The 21,098-nt window shown below is 41.7% G+C and overlaps 1 protein-coding gene across 6 annotated transcripts in view; it reads left to right on the forward strand.

Moving 5' to 3' along the window:
• Window positions 1-18,027: 18,027 nt before the first annotated feature.
• DUSP16 (dual specificity phosphatase 16) overlaps window positions 18,028-21,098 on the forward strand; it is a 76,318-nt gene continuing 73,247 nt past the window's right edge. For 3 of the 6 annotated variants that reach the window (XM_040545028.1, XM_040545024.1, XM_040545026.1), the window contains exon 1: window positions 18,028-18,671. The gene's annotated coding sequence lies outside the window, so the exon portion shown is untranslated. Of the gene's footprint in view, window positions 18,672-19,005; window positions 19,025-21,098 lie in introns of those variants that run through there. The other 3 variants (XM_040545030.1, XM_040545029.1, XM_040545025.1) reach the window with 2 other exon arrangements.

The raw sequence follows: 21,098 nt of genomic DNA on the forward strand, positions 1-21,098 counted from the left end.
CAAGAAATTACAAGCAGAATTGAGTCTTCCTGGTCACTTGGAAACTGCATAGTATACTGGGACTGCGATCCTGAGCCATACCAAATCTGAAGAAGTAGTACCAGCAATCCTTTGAGAATACCAGGGGTCCTCTCCTTTCACGTCAGCACATACATACCAGAAAAGGTTAATGTTGAATGCTTTTGATGCAAAGCCAAGCCATGCCCTTCCCCGCCCCCCCAACATCCCTTGAAATTAGGCCCCTGTTTGCTCAAAAGATGCATGTACCCCGGCGAACAATTCTGTAAACATGGTCTGTGTTTCAAGTTTGTGGTGAAACCTGAAGCTAGGCATGTTTCATGTTGCTACATGTTTCTTTTTATTCATGAGCTTTTCATGCAACTCTATTCACAAGAGTTTCCCATGACTTAATCTCTCTTACATGCAATTGTTAGGGCTAAGGCTTTGTCATGGGATTTTCCCCCTGAATCACAAACCTTCCTCTTGGAGGGATATGCTTTCTGCATGGCAGAGACAAAGCACTTTTATAAGCTTTTTTCTATAAGCTCATATGCTTTTCAGTTGTCAAAGACGAGGCAGATTGCACAGTGCTTCCCTTTACCTTGTCCAAAAATGATATATCAGTTTTTAAAACTTTGCCTGTGAAATAAAAATAAAAAATAAAAAAATAAATTAAAATAAATTAAAATAAAATTAAAATAAAACAGGGAGGATCGGTGTGTTAAACAGGAGGCACCAACTAATAAAGTGGAAAGAATAGTTTGCAATGAGCTTGCCTAGGTTGTCTCCTGTGACCCTCTCCCCCATCTTTGCCTTCAAATTCTTGAAGAAGGTGGTGAGGTGCCTTCACCTTTGGCACTATCCTGGGGCCATAAAGCTGGCTTTAAAAGCCAGTTGGGGGTTTCCCTGGTGAAGAGAAATATTGAGTGGCAAAGAGCCAACATAGCTCACTTAGGCAACCCTCTGTTGCAACATGAGTGGAGGAAGGAGATTAGACAGAGCCCTGATGCTGATTCAGAAAGGCCAGAATCCTTTTAACCAGCAAATTAAAGTTACAGCTGCATCTTCTCTCTCCACTGGATTGCTCCGTACTACCCATTCTATTTTTTATCACATAAGAAACAGAGCTCTCAGCTTCTGACCAAGTTAAGCGTGAGCTTAGCAGCTGAACAGTTAAGAGTTTCCATATTTTATCACTGAACAACTAAAAGTATGCATTTCTGTCTGCTTTTCCACTGTGGGTTATACTGTCATCCTATCTGAATATGAACATGCGAATTGAATGGGAGTCTGTCAGGACAGTTGTGAAGGGAATTGAATACTATATATATGCACATATATAGCACATGAGCTGATGATGTTTTAAACTCATTTTAACAGATGAAGAAAGTACTGTACACAGCAAATAGTGAACTCTTCAAATTTACTGCCATAGAACACTGCAAGGCAGAGAGTACAGCAGGTTCAAACAAAGGATTAGACAGATTTATGATCAGTTTCATGATGAGGCACTAAAGGGATGTACCCTCTGCCATCTCTAATCTAACAGTTTCGGATACTGGGGATGGGTGAGAGGAGTGGAGCACAGAAAAAGCCCAAGTTCATACACTCTCCCTGAACAGCATCTCTGACTGCCACTCAAAGAGACACTAGTGAACAAAATGGACTGATCGTGTGAACCAGCAGGGATTTTCTTTCTTTCATGTCCTTAAGAGGTCACCATGTTGACTGTCAAAGACTCATAAGTGAATACAAGTTTTTGAGTAAAACTTCCTCGGTTGAAGTAAAGGCATATGATCTACGCGCTAGACCAACTAACTGTCACTAATTGCAGATTACTGTTTTCCCTAGTAAGTGATCATTCCTAAGCAATTCTCTGAGACATCCTGATGTTTTTATTGCTAAACCATAGTGAGACACACTAAGTAAACACTACCTTATATTAATCCCAATGTCACAAATTATCTTGTGCAATAACTACTGGCAGTCCCCTGCTCAAGTGAATTATATTTATTAAAAGAAGGGCTGTGCTTCTCTTAGAATGGCAGATCCAGACAGACTTTGAGGTATATAAATAAACTGTGTTCAGTGATCATGCAATAGTTTAAGAATCATCGCTTATGTCAATGTGACTAAAAAGAAATATAGCTCACTGCATGATTTCGCACCATGTGCTCATATTTGTAGTGATGTCAACACATCACAAAGAGGTGTTTATTCTCTCTTTCTAGAGCTGAAAATGTTTTAATTTGGGCAAATGGAAATCAGTTCTTCTGACAGCCTGCCTGAAATACGAATAAATCTTGCGACCTGCTGGTATTAAGAATCAGCATTTTCTGAAATTGCTCCATTGTCCATTTATGGAGTCTTAGCAGATTCAAAACCTTTGAGATCAGTTCATTTGTAGATCGGAAAACAAGGGAGCAGTTAAGATATTTTCTTGTTTGTTTTCCAAATGTACCAAGAAGCCAATTGCTTTAATACAGATGATAACTCATTTACCATGGGGGCAAGATTGTGCAAGAGCAGGCTTTCAGTCTCTTTTTGTTGTTTTTGTTTGCTTGTTTGTTTTGCAAAACCAATAAATTGGATTTTCTTATACTCTCTAATCTGATATCCAAGAAACCTTTCTGGCAATACAAGAAGAAACTGCATGTCTTTCAATTTTTAGACTCTTCATACAGAGACAGGGGACACCGCCAACCTGTCATTAGTTAAAACAGTTAAATTATTCATCACTGGGGAGTGACAAAAATGTTTGCTTACATAATACTATATATCTTATTGTTGCTTACATAGTTATAGAAGCATAACAGTTTCTTGTTGTCTTTTTTTTTTTTGGTTTGTATTTTGCTTTGTTTTTACACTAGAGTACTAAGAGAGTACTATACACACTGAAGAACAAAAAGGACTAATCTAACCTGTGTTTGAACAAACCACAGCCTGGTATACTTGCTATACACTATATAATTAAACATTAATAAGGGGTTGCTCTCATCTTTGCTAAATATTCTGCTTTCATAGAATCACTAGATGAGCTCCTTCTGCAGTATAAAATGCTTGAAGTCATGTCTACATGTCTTCCCATTTAGCTATTGCAAATTAATTTCTCAGGTAAAAGAGACTCAAAGATAATTTGCAATAACCAGCTCTACATAACACACATAGAAAAGTTAAAGCTTTATCTAGCCAAATTAACTTTCCCACATAGCAAAATCTCGAAACAGTGCTTTTAAAGCTTTTACACTGCTGAACAGATAGACTAATGGTAAATTAAAGCACTGTATGAAAATGTTCAGGCTGCAGCTGGAAATGAGCTACTTCATATTTTCAAACTAGCTAACAGAAGTGAGAAAAAAGTCAGGTGCTCCAACACTTCACACATATGACAGTTGTAAACTAGATAGAGTGGAAAACTAGAAATAGTTCAAAAAGGCATTTAAATAACATGGACTTTATGCAGAATTTAAACTAAAAAAACAAACAAACAACAACAACAAAAAAACACATACAAACAAACAGTGAGAACCAAAGAGTAAGGCAAACAAATCACTGATTAAGAAGATGACGAAGAGTGGGGTAAAGTTCAGTGTGGTGCGTAAGTGAATAAAATTTAATCTTGTTTCCGAAACAACAAACAAACAGATCAGCACAATGTGCCACGTTCAGGAATGTGAGAGCCATGTTGTATCTGGCACTTGAACAACAGAGAATTATTGCTGCTGACATGGTAATTGCAGAGGTACAGAAAAAAGTGGGTGGATCATGTGAAATTCATGAAATACTTGAGGTGAACTTACAGCAGGATTAGTCTTTTTCTTTTAATTGTGTACATCGATCTCTATGTGCAAATGGTTTAGTAAAAAGCATATTGTTCATTCTCAAGAGGCTTAAAAATCCACTTCATCTCAGTGTCATTTTTTGTTCAGAAGATATTTTGCAACATGCTCTTCCCCTTTGGCCTACGCAAGTATGCCTACATATGCATACCTACTAGAGCCAGACCCAAATCTGCCGCCTGTTGCTGGCCATTCTCGTAACAGTATTTCTGCTTGATTTCCGCAACACTTAAAACCATCTTAAACAGTTTTGTCCCGACCCAGATTCTATGACACAGGCTGTGTTCACACTCAAAATATTTACTTATCTAAGCCTGATACTGTTGTCCTATTCAAGGACACAAACAAGATTTCTGCATAGTTTGAGCACAAAATGAAGGGCTCATACGGCAGGCTGGATGTGTGTTGTAACTAGGTCAGAGGACTGCCATGACGCCCTTGACTACTTTAAGAAATGTCATTATGCTTCATGTGAAGGGTCAGGTTACCTCATACAGTGGTTTGCCCTGGTCTACACTCCTCACTCCATCTTAAGACAGCATCATATCAGCTAACTTCTGTTTTGCAACTGTCTTTAAGCACATTGGATTTCCTAGTATTGTTGTAACTGCTGATGAGCCTTGTATTTGTGTTAATGGGATTTGTACTTAGTGAGACTGCTTATGTGATCACAAGTTACTTACAGGATCAAAGGCTGCACCATGAAAAGTGGTTTATTAACTGGATGTAAATCAAGAACACGCCTGGAGAACACAAACTTCATTTGCAGGGCTATTTCAAGGCAGCAGCCAAAATACAAGCAACACGTTATAGGGCAGGTAATAGCCAGCTGGCAGGCTGCCTGCCTTGCCCATCCATAGAAATAAATATTACAGTGGAAATAAATAAAAATGTGCTGTTTCAGAAGGATACAGAACAAAGCACAGACTCTCCTACCCTACTTTAGCTCCTTTCTCCCTGGCTCTCAGATTTTTCCTGACGTGTTCCCCAGCTCCCATTCCACTGATTTTTCCTGAAACAACCACCAAGTTTTCCCTTCCGTTCCCTTCCCTTCCCTTCCCTTCCGTTCCCTTCCCTTCCGTTCCCTTCCCTTCCCTTCCCTTCCCTTCCCTTCCCTTCCCTTCCCTTCCCTTCCCTTCCCTTCCCTTCCCTTCCCTTCCCTGCCCTGCCCTGCCCTGCCCTGCCCTGCCCCGCCCTTCCCCTTCCCCTTTCCTTTTCCCTTTCCCTTCCCTTCCTCTTGCCCTTCCCCTCTGCCAAGAACCTACTCTGCTTCTCAAGAAGCCCTTGCTTGATTTGGCTGGACTGGCTCACCTCTGATGACAAACACATCCGTGATGGCACCTAGCAGTCATTACAGTTGTACAGGATCATGCTTAGTGAGTGCGCGTCAGATGCAAGGGGCAGAGCAACACAAGGTAATACTTTTTTAACTTGGCTGGAGCTGCCATACCTTGATTCACTGGCGTAGGTTGATTTTAGAGCAAATTAATTTTAAACATGCATTTACAAGGGCAACCTAATCAGATTTTGCATTATTATACTCCAGTGAGGTTGCATGGGGATACATCCTGTGACTATCAAGTGGCCCATGCCTGATCCAGTAAACAAGGACAAATAGTCTTGAACTTCTCTTTCTAGTTTCACATCACAGTGATGCTCTGTCACCTTACTTGGGAAGTACTATTGGTACTTACACAATGAATGTAAATTCTCCCATTATTCTCCCTTGACAACTCACAGAGAATGGGAACAGCTCCTCAGGCACTTGGAGCAATTTAGGTAACAGCTAAAGGGAAGTAGTGTTAAGCTCCTGAGTCAGGCATGTGCCCTGATCACATCCAATATTTGGGTGAGACACCAGCTCCTTTCTCTCATCTCCAGTTTCCATGCAAAGGGAACCTGAATGTGTGCTCCTGACAGAATGACAGTAATGTCATATTCAGGTGTCCCTTTTTGTGATGAGGGACCAGGATTTGCCCAAGTATGACACCAGACCAGCTTAGACATGAGCCTGTCTCCAGAGATATAGCACAAAACAGTTATTTCAGGTGATCTGGTGCAGAGTTCTTTTTGGTACTTTTGGTGCCTTTTGGTACTCTGAGTCTGCTCACCTCAATCTTGACTTCACTGGAAGGATGGCATTTAAATTCACAAGTTGCTAATCCAGAAAATTGACAAGTGTACATAAATATTAATTTTCTCCATCTGATTTGTATACAAGTGTATAAATATATAGAATAATTGTAAGCTCCAGACTGTCTCTGCCTCAAAAGCTTAACTGATTTGTGACAACTATTTGAAGATTTGGGAGATTAACTATAATTATAGGATCAAAATTAGAAAATATCGACTATTTTATGGAGGACATTAATGTACAAGATCTGGGGGTGGTGGGTCACCTATGTCTAAAAGGACTGTATTTTAAATTTAAAACAAACAAACAAACAAACAAAAACACTGTGGACTTTCATTTTTCTTTTCAATGTTAAAATACTGTTAAATTTCAGGCAAGACTGATCCAAGTGAAAAGGAGTGGGCTCTGTGAAACACTAGTATCTACCGAAATCAAGCTACCTGTTTTTTAAAGAGGTGGTCTTCTTTAACTTCTGCCTCAGGATTTGGGACTGGGGGAAGGGAAGCAATGAGTGATTTTTGGGACTGGGGGAAGGGAAGCAATGAGTGATTTCAGAGAACTATATAAAACAGCTTACACCAGTTATGTCTCCACTGACTTGCATATCAAATCATTCATGGTCAAACTGTGCTGTGTGGTTCTGTGTGCAGCAGAAGCTCCTTGTGGTATTGTGCCCTTTTCTGCATGTTCTCTGACAATTTCGCTGTTACACCCAGGCACAGCATATATTAAGGCTTTATTAATTCCTGAATATTTCCCCCTCTATAGCTGGGTGAAACTCAATGAAGAATCAGTACTTGTTCCTGTCTACTGTGGGATAGATATCTCTGGAAAAGAGCTAAATGATGCTGCGAGGTAAATCGAGGGCAATGAACCTATAGCAAGAGATAGTCTGGAGCTTACAATTATTATATATATATCCTCATCAGGATCCCTTGAGATCTGCAGACATCTGTTTCCAAATGGGACACGTTTTACTTCTCTACATGCATTTTCCATGATTTTAAGGCCCAAACTAAGCTGCAGGAGAAAACCTGACATATGGATGTAGTGGTGGTGCTCATGTTAGGTGTTAGTCTGCTTAGCTTCAAAGGTGGCTCCAGGGGCTGATTTAAAGTATTTTTATAAATCTGCAACTCAAAATTACTGAAACTTTTAGGTAAGGAGCTAATTATAGATGCTGTGAATAGACTCATCAGTGGTCACTTCACAGTATCGAGTAATGTCATGCTAGAGAATAGCTCTGCCATCAGCTTAACAGGTATTTTCCAAAAAAGAAATGCAGGTGGGGCAGTTGCATGTATGTTTTGTTATAGATTTTTTGTTGTTTTTACCATCTCCATTTCTTCACGCAAATGAGCTATTTATTAACCAACTGCTACAATGTCAGGTATAAACATTAACCAAGGAAGCGATGAATCTACAGAGTTCAACAGCTGTTTACTAATTGTTCACTTTGCTTGCATATATATAGTCTTTAGCTGTCTAGTAACTTGTCTTCCTGAAAGAAGAGTCAGCCCCAGAGCACTGTAAACTTGCTTCAGTGAAATCATTCCCTTCCTTCCACCTCCATCTTTTTTAACCTTCTTTAAATGTCTATCTGTGTCAAGGAGAAAAGGCCCTATTGCTGAATCTGTGTTGAGACTGCTATGGAAAATTTTCCCCTGACACTGTCAGAAACATTATTCAGAGTCCCTTAGATAGTTACAGCATTCTTAAACGGAATACAACTCACCCTTTTCCCCCTTTAATGTGTTCAGCAGACAGGTGGCGACCCAACTGGTGGCAAATTCCTAAGTATTTATATCCTTTAACTCTCAAATGATATGAACAAGTAATAGGAAATGTCATGCACTGAGTATATGAATAATGTTCCCATTAATCAATCGTCCAAAATAAACTGGATTATTATGTCTGTTTGTACCACACTGTAGCTATTTGCAGATAGACATACTGAAAGAGCAAGCCTGATTCTTATCATCTCTGCTGTCAGTGGAGATATAGGGACAGAATCTCATACAAGCTCACTGCTCTTCCACATATGCTTCGGACAGGCACAAAAGAGATTCACAGATGTAGAATACCGTCAAGCTTGAATTGTCTACTTTCTGCTTTCAGCATTTGACTCCTGCTTGGGCATAATTTTCAATTGAGTATAGAAGCTCTGAGGCAGTGCACATACACTTCTAAAGAATGAGATCTTTAGCTGCTATAAAATAGCAACCAGACTCAGTATTTCAGTATTTCAAAAATGAAGTACAAATAAAACAAATGATTTTTGAATTCCTAGTTTCAAGAAATAATGATTGATTTACCAGCTAAGTTGGTGACTGGTGTCCTGCATTGCAATTCAAAGAATGAAACTGAAATTTGTGATTCACACCAGAGGTCTAGTCTATCTCATGTCCTGATTTTCTTGCATCAATTTTGGCAGAACAGTACTACTTTTAATGCATGTGCCACAGGGGATCCACGAATCTTAGAAAAGTGCCACTGTGTACAGACCTAGTACAACTCACTCATTGTACAATATAGAAAATATCTCTCAAGGAACTTGTAGCTCCAGACAAGTGTCACTGCCTGGGTGGTACAGATTCTCATAAACAATCTGTGCAGGCAAGCACCATGAGGCAAATTTATCTGTAACACATCTGTTTGGTGCACACTGTGGATTAACACATGCATGATCTGGTCAGCACATCTCAGGTCCAAATCCCTGAGTGCCAGACACTTTGCAGCGCTACTGCATTCCTGCTCCCACTCCTCCCTGAACCTAAACGTGGGGTCTGTGGCCAGGTTCCCACCAAAAGGCACTGAAGTCATACAAAGTACTTACCTATTTAAAAGTGAGTTTGAAAGACTAGACTCTCAAACCACTTGAGCATACCTGCTTGAAACAATGAATACAGGATATATGCCTTATTGATCAGGATAGATAGCATTGTACTGGCTTTCCCTCAAATTTAGGAAAGATAGATGTCCCTGAATACATAGTGCTGACAACCTACATAGAACAGTGATAATTTAAAATATATATATATATAAAGCTCCTTGGCATTGTAATATTTTGTAAAAGACATAGATGACTTTGTTGCTTTGTCTCTCTACATATTTGGCTTATAAAGTATATAATCTGGCTGCACAGCTATGGGAAGAAACAGGAGAATGGTGGTGCACCATTGCCTCTGCACCACACCAGAAGTGCTGAGGAACTTTTAAATCAAATATACCATATGCAGCTATACTGTCATTTTATGGACAGCTATGGAAAGGGAGGGGTGTTATTAAGAATAAGGATCTTTTTTTTAAAGATGTATTTTCATATGCATTTGTTGTTCTTTCTTAAGAATTTAATACCTTCATTCCTTCAATTACATACACACAGCCTTGACTCATTTTATTCCAGATCCATTTTTTTCACACCCCTACCATTGTGAAAGGACCTCTAAATGTATGTAAATGTAATTTGCTACCATTAAAAAGTTAAATTACTAAGCACAACAACTTTTATTGGTCCAATAAAATCCAGAAACTATGCTGCATTGCAGGCCTGCCACAGAGAGACAAAGTAGAGAGGGAATCTGTGTATGTTTTTAACGTTCACTGAAATTATCTAGATCAATTAAAATTCATTTCGTATTATCATATTATTATTGTACAGTCTCTCTTCAACATGGATTTAAGCTTGTTTGTAAACTTCACCTGGGTACATGTTACTTCTACAATTTCTACAGTAGAAATTCATATTTAATAACCTGGCTTTATACTTTTTTGTTTAGCAATAATGAGATCAACCCTGCAACATATATTTTTTAAGTAATGACATACACCGTCCAACCGAACTTCCTCCTGAAATAGTTTTGCTCATAGAAATTTATACATAGAAATGTATACACTGAAATTTCATAACAATTACAGGACTAACTTAATGTTTGACAGATAAATTTTCAGCCAGGGATATTGATGCACAAGGAGACTTCTCAGTGTAAAATAAGGATACAAGACACAGGAATCATGACTGCCACATCCATACCATACAACAATTTAGGTTTGAAAAGACCTCTAGAGGCCACTGGTCTAATTCCCTGTATACAGCAGAGGCAACTTGAAAGTTAAATTCAACTCTAAACTTAGATTGGTTCCATCCAAATACTGACTTTCTTCATGGATGGAGAAGGCACAGCCTCTCTGGGCACCAGTTCCAGTGTTTGACCACCCTCATTGTGAAGAGCAGCTCTTTTCTAATATTGTCAGGCCCTAATGTCTACCTAACAACTGTCACAAAGGGCAACTCACTCTAGTTCTGCTGGATTAGCAAACTGAATCGACCCATTTTGCAGTGTGACAATGCCAGGTGCACAACATGGAAAGTGGCAAGAGCTCACAGTCAGAAGCAGAGGGTAGGAAACTGTGAACTGGAGCACCTCCCTTTGGCATCACCAGCCTGCTGGATGGGCTCAACCAAGTCACCTGCCTGCATCTTCTCAAGCTTTGCACACCCATGTAAATAGGGACTGGCACAAACTGTTTCACTCTCTCTTTACCAATTGCTATTTGCTCTTGTTCCCATGTTGCGCTCTCTTGTGCAGTGGTTCAGGCCTTTTCTCATTCACATGCTGTAAACCAAATGGGGGACTAAGCTGGGTTAAAGCTGAGTTTTGTTTGTTTTTTGGGGAAGGTTTTGGCGTGGATTGGGTCTCCAATCTAATTCAGTATAGAGGTGAGCAACTGCTTGCCCCAGCAAAAGGATGAGGCAGTAGTGGGGCAGAACCTCTTCTTTCACTGGCAGCCAGCTTACAGTGTTTGTGCAACTGCATCCTGACCTCCTGCCGGAGCTATAAAGTAAAAAGGTATTTAAAATGAATCATCTGTTGTAATAATCATTTTTCTTAAACTGTAGCTGACATCAGTTAATTGTAACTCCTAGTACAAAATAACAGATGAATAAACGTGTAATTTCTGCAACTTAGTAATTAGACAGGCCCTTCTAACAGGGATGTCTTTTTCCTTTTATATTCTGGAAGTCAAATTGCATTTACAATTTTCCCATAAATGTGTCCGCTGACTGGGTCACGGAAGAATCTATCCTTCTATGTTTCTATCTAAGGAGTTCTTCGAAGCTTACACAGTTGCCAATAAATAATGTCCTGCAAAGCCATGCATTGTACTTGAAATTCCCCCTCTTAAAAAACCTTCTGCCCCATTTGATTTCATAATATCCCATTTAGGTTTTAAATGATCAGGAAGATGCACATTCTTCAGCATATGTTTCTGGAAGTCATCATTGTTTGATCCGTGGCTTGAAGCAATTTTTTTTTTAATGACTGGAGAGTCAACAAGCCGAATCTGTATCTGAAGTAAGTGGGTGCAACTTTGAGTAAGTCATGAGAAGTCTGTGGCAGACCTAAACGCAGAAAACAGAATGTTTGATTTGCAGCCCTGTGCTTTAGTCTCACTGATTTTTCTCCCCTTCTTTACATAGGCTTAACATAAGCTAATGGTTTAAACATATTTATTATGATTCTTCCCCCAGCTACAAGAACAAGTGGCAAACTGCACTGAAGCAGAAATGTTCTTGCAAGATTGTCAACCCCCCTCGGAGCTAAAAGAGCTGAACCCATACCTAACGCACCGAAGCCAATGAGTTCCTGTCCATTTGAAGAGCTGTCAAGAGGGCAGTGTAAAAATAAACAAGCAGTCCTTCACCTCACCTCCACCTTAGATTTTTGAACTCAGATTGCCACTAAAATAGGCATATTCTAACCTTGCATCCTAAAAAAAATATTAAATGACACGCTCTGAAATTTTCACATGCTTCTTTTCCATGTAACCTGATATTTTCACCTGTCCTTCTTGACAAACCCTGCTGGCTGTTGTTGACAATTGGGATAGTACCAGAGTGACGATTTTCTAACCAGTTCATTTGACAAAACAAGAAACTTGTCAGAGTTAATAGTCTTTTTTTTTAATTTCCTTTTTTTTCTATGAATGTTTTTACAGTGAGGCCAAAATATTGATGTTCTGGGTGTTAGCCACTTAAAAGTTTATATGAATGAAAGCTTGTAAATGAAGGTCATTGTGGTGCTCATGCCTTTCTTTCCCACACTAACAACAAGCAGTAATTAACTCATTTTTCTTTTCCCTTTAAAAACTCAAGACGTTTTTTGTTTGTTTGCTTTGTTTTCATTTCCTTTATGGTTTTGTCTGCCTTTTCCTTTTTTTTTTTTTTTTTTTTTTTTTTTTTGATATGAGGCTCTTTTTATCTATTAAGTACATTTTAATGATTCCACAGAAGACAAATCCATCTTTCACAGCCAACTGAATAACAAAATAGTTTCATTTGAATATTACTGCAACACATAAAATGCAGCTGGTAAACAAAAATAACATAAACAGTGGTGTATCAAATCCACAAGGTTTAGGATATCAGTTAGTCTCAGAAGTTGTTAAAGGTAGACAGAGACAACAAAATGGATTAGGAGAAATAGTGAAAACTCTAAAACTGTCAGAAAAATTCCTCTCCTGTGTAAGTCTTGAAAATAAAAATATGCAAAACTGGTATTTAATACCACATTTTATTCATTAACTTTCTACATTCAAACTTTGAAATAAATTTTCTGATTGTGAGCTTACTTCAGTATGCTATCAAGACAGTAACTATGCATTCTATGTTTTTATATTGACCAAGATTACATTTCATGTATCACAACATTAAAACATTTTATGGTTGCTATCCTTTTCTATTGGATCCTTGGTGCTGCTAATAAATATTTCATTCTAAGGAAAAAAAAAAAGTCTAAAATTTATTTAAGGTTGGTAATTTACTATACTGTCATATAATTTAAAGTATTCAAGTAGTTAAAAAGAAGGATATGAATAGTCAGAGATGTCATACATTTTGTGTTGCCCTCATAATAAACACAAATACATTTTAGTTCTGATTCATCATTGGCCACAAACAAAACATGAACATACTAAGCTACTCTTCAGATAGTATAAATTGGCATAGGAAGTTAAGTGCTAGTTGAGCAATGATGATTTACACCATCTGTGCTTACAGTCCTTTGCAAATTGATTCCGATACCAATACACTAGCCTACAGACAAGTTACTGGCAGTGAGTAAAAGTTAACAGAAACAAAGTGGGAGGGAGCATTTATTGTGACTATTACCTCGATTTTTGGAATGTGATTTTTATGTACCCTTTTTCTTAAATTTAATTATTTTCTCTTTAAATACACAGAAAAGTGAGAAATGTTACTAGTTGGGTTTCTCAGTAGCTGTAGATTTGTCTGAACTTGCTGTTTCTTGAGGACAGTACTTCATTATTCCTTTTCGTGATGAATGACAACATGTTATGCTCTTTTTCTGTAAATAATATTTATTATGATCTCCGATTTCAAATGCCTTTTCAAAACTTAATCTTGCTGTTTCACATAGAAGTAATCACAGAAGTGGATTAACATCAAGATAGCTGCCTTTCTTCTGCCTAAGATGAGTAGGATCAATCAAAATTCCCTAAGCTTTACAAAGCCTGTCTATAGAACCATAAATTACTATTTTTATTTCTTCTTTTGTCTATTCCCACTGTCTTCTACTGTCTATCTTGCTTATAGCTTTTTTTCATCTCTAATTGCAAACCAAGCCAACAAATTTTTGTGCAAGTGCTTAATTTTACTAAATGTGCCTGCTCATGTAAGTAAAAAAGTTACTCTTCCTTTGAACAGTGTAAGAGAGGAGAGGGAAAAGGATGAGTTAATGGTTGGATTTGGAATTTAAGACAACTTGGTTCAGTTTTCCAATATGCTACTGGCTTGCTATACTACCATGAATGAGGAATTTTATCTCAGTAACTCATTTGTATATCCATAAAATGGTATCCTGATACTCCTCTGTTCCACAAAAAGCCTCCAAATAACAAAGGGTATTCAGAAACATTATAAAGATAGGGATCATGTAAATTCTTATTCAGTAGTGGATATAAGATCTATTAAGTAAGAAAATATACGGAAGCAGACAGCTGATACTAAAAACTGTTTTTTACTGTTCTTTCTGTTGTTCTGGTTCCTGTAATTCTCCCTTTCTCTTCCACTGCTCTAAATCCCCCAGTATTTCCTCCACTGTCCCACAGAGAGCAAGAATTATCACTGTCTTGTCCTACATACCTACCAGCTCAAAAACATGTCTCCATTGAGACTCTCCTCTTGCATACTACCTCCAGCTTCTTTGAGCTGCTGTGAATCTGACAGTCCTGGAGAAGCTATGGGGAAGTAGAAGAATGAAAACTACCAACAGCAACAGAGTAGTGAGGCTATTCTATTCTTACTTAAGCATTTCCTGGAGGAATAGAGCTGCCCCAGGTCTGATGCACACATGGAAAGGAAGAATGAGGAGATATAAGTTGTCCTCAACTCAGTTTTCCCCTAAGCATTGCTACTCTGCACCCTCTGTCTCTGATGCTTGCATTTTTCACACTACTCAAATTTCTCTCCTTTACGCTGAGCTCTGTGATCTCCATCTGATCAGTTTGCTGATCTCCAAGTGCAAACTCTTCTCTGCTGCTCTTTTCCTCACTGTCTTCCATCTTCTATTCCTACTGGTTTCCATTCTCCTAATTCTCATGTCCTCATTGCTGCTCTCTGACAAACCCGCACTGCTCCAACTGCCGTACCCTATTCTCTATGCCAGCAAAGCTAGTGGTATCTAAAAATGCTACGAATGTTTCAATGTAGGTATCTCAGCAACCCTTCTATTTTTAAATACCTTGAAGAGCTGTCTGTAGCAGCTATGTCTGGTATAGCAGTCTGCTCTGAAAGTAGATTAAGCCAAACTACACCACGGCTCTGAAGCTGTCTGTAAAAAGGTCATCACTTCACTTCCCATCTGCTGACTTGGGTTTCCCCGAAACCATTTCAGCCAAAACAAACCAGTTCAGCTGACATCTACTATTTAAACTGCTTAAGCTACTCTGGTTGACTTTGGCCAAAACAAATTTTGGGAGCAAACTGCCTGAATAGCTTGCAGGTAGGTAGGAGTGGCAGTAACCTTCAGCAGAAAATAGCAGTGACAGTCACTGGGCAGCTGGCTGGGACTAATAACCTCTTCAGCAACCCAACTTCAGGCTGTGGAGGAAGTGAGTACCCACACGGGGATTTTAAAGCACGGTAAATTCTGTGCTTTAAGTTCAGTTCTCGCTTATTTTGCAAGAGGTTCCTCTGGAAAACCACTCCTTTCCACTGTGCAGAAAAGATGATGTCATTCAGACTGTCATCTTTTCCTTGTTTAATCACTGCTAACTGATTAACCAAGTGGAGTGTCACAAAATCCATTAAATGGAAAAGGAACAAGAAGTCAGACATGCTGGCTTTTACCCATAAACAAATAGAAACCTTTATAAACAAGGTGTATAACCTCCAGTTCTCAGAAGTAGCCATCTATTTCTCCTCCCTGGCTCTCCAGCGATAGGGGCAGCGCACAGTGACGCACTTAGAGTCACTCCTGCCAGAAGCAGAATGTGGGGCGTGCAGGCGTGTCAAAGTTCAAAAGCTGTTGTATGGTCCGTTGGATAGTCACTATCATGTCTTTTGCCCGTGTTTTACCTCACACTGACACTTCAAGTCCTCTTACCTCCTGAGCTTGATAACCAGACACAGAAAAGGGACATTAGCATTAACTCCTTCAGCATTACTTTGCCAGAAAGGGGCTGTGAGTGTGTTCTGAGGCAGATAAAGTCAATTGCCAGACACTCAGTAAAACTTCAGAAAGCTGGGGAGGGAAGGTCAGCAACCAGGGACTAGCGAAGCCAGGCACTCCCTCTCGCAGGCAGATGGTTCAGGTGTGCAGCTTGAAATGTTTACAACATTAAGGCCTGATCTCTGTTTTGTGACTGCATTTCAAACCTTTTCCAGGAGCCTGCTGTGCAAGTGGTAGGGAGGTAAGAAAGACTTTCAAGAAAAAAAAAATTAGGCTGAAGTTAGACTGACATGTAAACGAATTACTGCTCCTTCATGAGTGACCACCTGCTGGCTGAGGCACGCTAACTGTCAACACGTGCACGCTTAGCCTGCTGCAAAGAGGAGGTAAAGAGAGTGGCCTTTAATCTTAATGAAGCGAGATCAGATGCTGCCGCATTTCAGCCCTCCAGACTACTTCTCTTTGTGTCTTACCTCAGCCTGCAGGAGTTAATCATGATATATCTGTGGTTTAGTCACACCTTTTATTATATAAATCAAAAGAAATCCTGATTCTGTGTTGGAAAAGCTTTAACTTGCCATTCTAGACTTTTCTGTAAATATCCTTTTTAAGCCACAAAAATGTTCAAAAACAAAAAAACAAAACAAAGCTTTTTTATGCTTACAATTTTGCCATTAGGAAACTTTTTCAGTTTCCCCATTTAAAAAACAACAACCAACAACAACAAAACCACTTATATAACACGTTACCAGGTTTAGATGATAAAAAGGAAGAGAGAATTCAAATGTCTTTCTTCTTCAGCATGCATCCCTTTCTTGTGCTCCCCACTTCTATTTGTGAGGATAATCATGCGGGAACTATTTGTTCTTGCACTTCTCTGGTATGAATGAGCTGGGGCATTGGCTTTGGCCTTGAGTTTCTCTGGCACGCTCTTTGCTCTCCTTCATCGAAATGGGTCACTTGTAGATCCATTAACCACTAGCCAACTGTGCACACTTTCCATACTGTGGGCATTTTGGGGGCTGCACGAAGTATCTTTGGGGCCACTGGTTACTTGAGGCAAAAAGCAAAACTGCTCTTTAGCTCTATAAGATACACATGTGCAAAATAGTAAATACACCTATGCCTTACCACAATGTCTGCACAGCTCTTGCTCTTTCTTTGGTCAGTGTCTTACAGAGACTGGGACTCTGTCTTGGGAATGACTTCTCTCTCTTCCATGCATTTTTCACTCTCTTGGAGAGGACACCGCTGTTTGGTATGAGTGCTAGCAAGAACTCTTCTTGAGGCAGTTCATGCATAACTTCTTAATAATAAGCTCTTTGTCAAGGTGGTTCTTGGCCAATTGTGCCTGACAGAGACCAGTTTTGAGACCACCACCGCATTATTTCTGCGGAGTAGCCTGCTTCCCAAAATACCAATCACACAACATGTTTTTTCGTGAGTGGTAAGCGTACACCTTTCCAAAGGTGCTTTGTTTGAACAGATGACCACCACAGTGTAAGGACCCATAGGGTTAATCCTGTTTCTCCTGATGTCTTCTAAGGGTATGGGGCCCAGGGACTCAAAGGCCAGCAGAGAAGACTGACCAGAGTCTGAATTCTGACATGTAAGATGTCTTGTGCCCTCAGCAGAACTGGCAGATGATTGCAATGATTTTGGTTATTTCTCCTTCCCCCAAGTGGGGGAACATCTGCAGAAGAATACTTAGGTAAGACGGGGACCACACATCAAATCCCTGAATGGCACAAGTGCAGCATGTTAGTTAAAACTGGTACTAGCCAGAATGAAAAATGCCTTAGACAAAGTAATTATGTTTCTGCGTGTCTAAATGTTTAGATTTCACTCTTATTTTCCTCACGTTGTTGTCTTATTGTTTTTAATCTAACAGGGTCATTCGAGGGGTGATAGCCCCCAACTTGCCACGGAGCTCCGCCGCGGGCCCAGGCCCGGCGGGAGCAGGCCCACGGCACCCCTGGGGCTGGGGACACAGGGGGACGAAGCCGTCCCTCCCTCCCCGTCCCGGCGACCACGGGGCCCGGCCCGGGCTGTGAGGGAAGGGACCGCAGCCGTGCCGGTGATCGCGGCGCCTACCCCGTCCCCGCCGGCCCGCTGGGCCGGGCCGGGCCGGCCGGGCGGGTGGCGGCAGCCCGTTTGAATCGCTCGGCGGCCTCGGCTCCTCCTAGGGGCCGGCCCCGCAGCTCGACCGGGAGGCCGGGGGCAGCAGACGCGTGTCCAGCCTCCCCCCCCCCAGCCGCCGGCCCGGTGACAGCAAGAAACCCGGAGCTACCCCGGCCCGGCCCAGCCCGGGACCGGGTGTACCAATCCGCGGCTGCCGGACCGCCTCCCGGGGCTTGTCTCCCCCCCCTCCGGCTCCCTGTCCCCCCCTCCCGGCTGAGTTCATTCACTGGGATTGGTTTCAAATGACGCCATCGCTTTATTTTTACACCAATGACCTCATCCCAGCAGCTTGAAGTTTACTGACCAGCAAAACTCTTTTCTCTCTCCCTCCTCCTCCTCGGGTCTGTTTGCTCTACCCATTTATTAGGAATTGTTTGGTTCCTTTCAGGAACGGGAGGCTTAAAAAAAATTAAAAAACAAAACCAAACCAAACCTCACCACCAACCCCAAACTTTCTTCCCCTCCCGATCTCCAACGCCCCCCCCTCCCCGCTGTCCCTTTTTAATTCTCTCAAGCCATCTTGGGGGGGGGGGGGAGGGGGGGGAGAAGACGAGAAAAAAAATCTCCGAATGTTTCCTTTTTCTTCTCCTCTTCCCTCAGCCTTCATGCTTCCCCCTCCTAAAAAGACCAGAATAGCGTTTTTTTTTTTTTTCCTTTTAAATTGCTGTTATCTTTGACTCGAAGAAGAAGGTGAAAGAGGCGCTTTCCTAGCGGCTGGAAGGAGACAAAAAGTTGCTTTCTGGCGGCAGCGGAGAGAGAGAGGCTGGTGGCAACTTTTATCCCCGCCGCGGGGACAGACCCGAGGCAGACAGAGGGGGTGCGACAGTAAGTGCCGGGAGGAGCGCAGGGGTCGCCGCCGGGACCCCCGGCCCGGGGCAGCCCCGCGGGGCAGGGGGGGTTGGGGGGGCCGGGCCGGGAGGAGGAGGAGGAGGAGGAAGAGGTGGAGGAGGAGGAGGAGGAGGAGGAGGGAGGAGGGAGGTGAGGGAGGGTTCCCGCCGCCTGCCCTCCTCTCACATGCCCTTCTTCGCCGCCCCCTCACCTCCGAAGGAGAGCGCCAGCCGCGGGCAGGTCGCTGCCCCGCACGGGCACGCTCCGGCCTCCTCCTCCTCCTCCTCCTCCTCCTCCTCCTCCTCCTCCTCCTCCTCCTCCTCCTCCTCCACCTCCTGTCCCCGCCGATGGTAAGGAGAGGGGGCTGAGGGGGACAGGGGGGCACCGGCCTGCCGCAGCCCGGCTTTTCCAGCATCGGGGCCGGCCGGGACCCCGTGGGCAGGGGCGCGTCCACCTGCCCCGTGGCGCAGAGGAGGGGACGAGGGGCGAGGGGCTGCCCCGGGGAGCGGGGAAGGGCAGGCAGGGATACGGGGCAGACCCCCGGCTTTCTCGCCGTGCGCCGGAATCACCTTGGGAGGGTGGCTGGGGGTGTGTGGATGAGGCTGGATATGCGCGGCCGTGTTTCTGAGCTGGGCAAACGCACCGGCGTCCAGTCTGCCTTGCACCGCCGCCAGCGGCCGAGGATGCTTTAAAGCCCCGAAGGACTCCCGAAGAAACCTGAAGTGCTAAGCTGGGCTTGGGAAACATTTAAATTGAGGCAGCTGACAAAATGGAGGCTGCTGTGGAGTCTAAGAGTGAAGCAAACTGCAAATTGTTAACCTGATAGTGTGATCACGTAAACTTGTAACTCCGTGGCTTGTGCTGGTACGCAGCCTGACAGATCCCCTCTTCTGCCTTTATTTTACTTTTTTTTTTTCCCCCCCTAGAAGCCACAGGGAGGGATGATGAGCTCAGCGCACACAGTGTGTGCAGAACAAGGTGTATGGGATGTGCCTGTTGCAAAGCCTGGCCAGTGGCAGGATTTTTCAGCGGCCCAAACCATTTTCTTACATGTCAGATGGAAAGGTGTCTTTTAGAAAACAAAACCAAGGAGAAGTTATTTTATTCTTCTGCTGTTTCAGTTGGTTGAAACAGAAATCGATCTTTTGGTTTTCCTATAAGTGAAGGGTGTAGTCATAGTAAGCTGTATTGTCTGAGCTATGACTAACTTTTTTTGTTCAAACATTCTGTGTATACCCAGCAGAATAAATAGAATAAATAGCACCTTTTTAAAGCTAAAATCAGTTTTAACTGTTTCTCCTTGCAGGAATGTGTTTTGGGGGTTCTTTCAATGACCTTAAAAAAAAATACGAAACCCCAAAATGATTTTGTATTCCTTACTTTAAGATCTGCGCTATTCCTGGCAGCATGTGGTTTGGTAGATACAGAACTTACGAAGTCACAACTGACCAAACAGGGGTTGGTTTAGACTCTTGTGTTTTGAGGGAAGGTGGAAAAATAGTAAGTCTTAATTTCTTTTTATGGCATTCATCTTGCTGCCCGTTGGAAATTGAAGCATTCATCCCAGTTGTTTATGTTGGTTGGTTGGGGGTTTCTGTTTGAATGTGGAGGAAGTATGCAACAGGGGTTCGTATAAGTATTTTTAGCTTTAGTTTTTAGTCACTGAAGATATAAAGAATAGCGATATTCAAAAGTAAATCATGCATTTATTGAATATGCTTATAAATATTAGAAACAAATCTATAAAAATGTTTGAGGCGTTATGAATTCTGTTCATTATGCTTGTTTAATACAATAGTGCTTCAGTCTATCTTAACACACAACTTCAATGTCTCCCTTTAAATGTACAAATAAGTAAAAGCAGCAGAGAAGTTGCCAGTTCTTGTGGTAGTTAGAGGTGGTAGCCATGAAATGTTGTATGATTTAATGTGTGGACAAAAGTCCAGAAAGCCCAACCAAGCATTTAAAATCTCATTACATTGTTTAAAGATACATAAATATGTTTCTGCTCCAGTAGGTCTCATTTTGTTAGCTACCTAAGCAGATATAATGGAACAGAATCAGCTTTAGTCACACCGGAACAACTTCTGTAGGAGAAAATGAGCTCAATTTATCTTCGTTTCTATAAAATGCGTGGTCTTCTTTCAGCAAAGTCAGCTAGCCTAACAGGGATGTTTGCTTTTAGCTAGGATAACTTCACTGGCCATAGGAACGGTATTGGCAGAAGCTCTTTGGGAATGTGTTAAATGGATTTCACCAGGAGGTCTGTCTCCCGAGCCAGCGCTGTCCACTCGCAGGTCCGTGGGCAGACTTGTGGATGCATCTGCCATGTGCCCTGCACCTTCCTTGGCCAGATCACACTGCCCTGGAGGCCTGTGCCTGCATGTGCACAGCAATGAGCTGCAGTCTGGGGGAATGAAGTCG

Source organism: Cygnus olor, chromosome 1 (genome assembly GCF_009769625.2).
Source record: "Cygnus olor isolate bCygOlo1 chromosome 1, bCygOlo1.pri.v2, whole genome shotgun sequence".
NCBI classification, from domain to species: Eukaryota; Metazoa; Chordata; class Aves; order Anseriformes; family Anatidae; genus Cygnus; species Cygnus olor.